Source organism: Nannospalax galili, unplaced genomic scaffold (genome assembly GCF_000622305.1).
Source record: "Nannospalax galili isolate Female #2095 unplaced genomic scaffold, S.galili_v1.0 scaffold378, whole genome shotgun sequence".
NCBI lineage: Eukaryota > Metazoa > Chordata > Mammalia > Rodentia > Spalacidae > Nannospalax > Nannospalax galili.
In genome coordinates this window covers 630,932-634,578 of record NW_008341875.1, presented here as the reverse complement: position 1 = coordinate 634,578, position 3,647 = coordinate 630,932, and positions in this window count along the sequence as shown.

Genomic DNA, 3,647 nt, shown 5'->3' with positions numbered 1-3,647 from the left:
GATAATGAAAATGTGGTTCATTTATATGATGGAGTTTTACTTAGCAGTAAAGAAAGATGAAATAATGAAAGGTAAGTGGATTCAACTGGAAATTGTTATACTAAGTGAAGTAACACAGACTCAGAAAAAATAATTGACATATGTTCTCCCTCATATGTGGATCCTAGAACTAAACCCTGATAAGTAAATATATATCCAGGCATAACTACAGGAACCAGAATAATGGACAGGAACCAGGGAGGTCAAAGAAAAGAAAGAACCTGAAAGAGAACAGTAGGAAACAGGCCTTAATAGGGACATATGGATAAAATTGGGTCTGTTTAAGGGAGGAGGGAGGGTAATATATACAAGGAACCTAGGGGATAAAGGGAAAGAATGAGCTCAAGAGAGGTAGGGCCATAGAAGGGTATTATTAAAGGAGAAATGGGGGAAATGCGGACAACTTATGTGGGAAAACCATGATGGAGGGGTAAAACAATGCAAGAGATAGATAATGCCTAGCTAGTTTTGAAAACCAGATGGAACCATGTTACTCTTACAACCTACTGACAAATTATACATAGCAGATCAAGAAATATATGTCTAGGTAAGGTTTATCTGAGAACTATTGGTCTTTACCCAAGATTTATCTACATGACACACAGCAATTAAAAGTACCAGACTGGAGGAACTAACCTTCTCATATGTTTAACAGACATACTTTGAGGCCTATCCTAATTTGGTCAGAGGGACATAAAGGACAGTTTTTGCTCCTTGACCTCCTGGGTTGACTAGTTCCAGGGGACTATAAGCATCTCTCATAATGTCATGTATTTGTGCTGGGTCATCTGTCCTCTTGATCAAGGAGGCCAATGAGACCCCACATTTGGACCTGAACCAGTGTCCAGTCTACAACGAGGAGGGTCTACACAGAAGAATCATTTCCTCCATGCTTCCAAGCAAAGCCAACCATGGTCAAACTGGACCTTTGATTTATCTTCACATAGGAGGAACTGGAAAAAGAATGGAGCCAGGCACTCCTCCTAAGCCCATGTGACTTCTGACGAACAGATCCTCAAACCATCTTAAGTGTAAAAATAAATTGGTTTATCTGGGCCAACTGTATGGCCTTAAAAACCCCCAAATCAAGTACAACCAAAGATTAAAAGGGCCAATATTATTTTTTAAGTGTCCATATGCTTAGCTAAGGCTATATAACATGCAACAATTCCAGATAGGAGATACCTTCCTTTGAGTTGTTAGCCAGGGTGGCCAAAGGGACTCCCAGATAGTAACCCAGAATAGAACTTGAAAAATGAACAGCAGACCCCAATCTTGTCTAAAGAAATATTGACAGCTGATTGCTGCTAGATGAGGAACAGCTGACCCTACTAAAACAAAGACCTCTAGATAAGCTGACTAGATTCACCAGAACAACAAGTAGTGGGGAATGGCTGGGGGTGCCAACAACACAGTGGGCAGTAGCAGGTATATCAGAGTATAAGGGCTCTAGTTGGGGGAGGGAGGATATGGGAGGTTGCCATCTGGGAAGTGAGTGTATAGTTGAATAAGATGGTTTGGGATGTTCTGTGTGATACACACACACACACACACACACACACACACACACAGACACACACATATTCACAAAATCAACAAACTTAAAAAATGTATTATATTTGAGGAGAAAGCATGGAAATTTACATCATGCTAATTAGTAGAGTTGAAAAACATTACCATTGAAATCTGCCTGATCACTTTATAGACATATACAGGTGCCAAGGATCCAAGTGCAACCAATTATGACTACTAATGGTCAGATACAAACCAATTAGAGATGAAGGTACCAACATCTCAGTGTTAGTAGCAAAAACAATGAGTCTTTCTGCCAGGAATAATATATTCTAAAATGAAATGGAGGTCTTTTTTAAAGATTAAAAACTCATTCAGTTTTATGTGTCATAAGACTCATACTGAGTTCAATATTGTATAACTGTGTTAATTCAACTGTGATCCTAAAAACTTCCACCCACTTGTGAAAGAGATGTATTCTTGCTCTGGAGTATGTTACTGAATATGTTAAAATGGTAATGGAATGCTTCTTCTAATCATGTAGTTATTAAAAATTAGAAAAAAAATAATGATTAAATAAAAATAATAATAAAAATAAATTTCCAGGAAGACAAAAAAAGAAACAAAGCCAGTAAATGAATATATATATATTTATCAGATTTTTAGGTTTTAGGACAGAGTCTCAATGGTCTAACAATGGCTGCACTGCAATGGAGAGGCTGAGAATCAGATAGTTCCTCAGTCCACAAGACTGAATGTCCTAGTAGACTGAATCTGATGCTGAAGTGCTGACAAATTTCAAGAGATCTGCTGGTCTTCAGTATCCTTGGAACCTGAAAAAGTTGGTCACATCAGCAAAATGAACTCACCAGGGAAAGAGAAGGTGAGGGGCAAAAAAAGCAAAAGCCCCTCTGCCAGGGCCTTTTATATGGGTTCCCAATAGTATGTAACATCCACATTTAGAGTGGGTCTTCCAGCTTCAAATCATCCAATCAAGAAGGTCTCTCTCATTTCACTTAATCCCAGATCCACTCAAGTTGACACCCAGGATTAGCCATCATAACAGGTGTAGTGAGCCAAACTTTCAGTCACAGCACTTGGGAGACAGGGGCAAATGGATCTCTGTGAGATTGAATTCAGACTAGTCTATATACTGAGTATCAGTCAGTTGTTGCTACAGGAAGACTCTGGCTCATAAAAAATATTTTTTTTAAAAGATGAAAATTATAAAATTTAATATAATTACATGTCATTAATTATTCTTCATAATATTATTTAATCTTTTATACAGGCTATTTGTAAATACCTGCAAATTTAAAGATTTCAAGTTGAATTTATATAAACAAAGGTGACAGAAATTCATGAATATTTCCTTTGGCACCATTTTTCTTTGAGTGTCACCTAACTGCTAAATAATGTTACATAAAAATAATTTTCACAAATTTTTATTATCATTACTGCTGCATCTACTATTATTTTTAATATTTCATTTATTATTTTTATTTTATACATATGAATGTATTGCTTGCATGTATGTAAGTGCAGCCATGCTGTTTAATGCCTGTGGAGGGCAGAAGAGAATGTCAGATCCCCTGAAATTGGAGATACAGATAATTGTTAACTGCCATGTAGGTACTGCCATTTTGAACCTGGGTCCACTTCAAGAACACTCAGTACTCTTAACCACTGGAAGATCGCTCCAGCCTCTGCAGCTACTAGTAGTATTTTTTTAAATTATGTAATTGGAATAATTGTCTGTAAATATAAGGATGTATATTTGTACTAAAGTAAGATTCTCCTTTGATTGTGTTTACAGTACCACACATGAGTTCCCATCCATTGAATGGATCTTAATTCCAATTTTGCCTTTCACCAAAGAAGCTTTTTTTTTTTCTTCTTAACAAATGGAGACTATTACAGAGTTCCAAAACTGGTCAAGCACAGAGAATACATGTCTGTGAAATGCTTAACCCTACATAACACATCTTCAATGAATCTTCTATATTTAGGATGAATGCATCTCTCCAATCTAACTAGAAAAATTTTCTTATGCACCACATGGTGATTAACAAAGAAATCTAAAATTGGCCATTGTG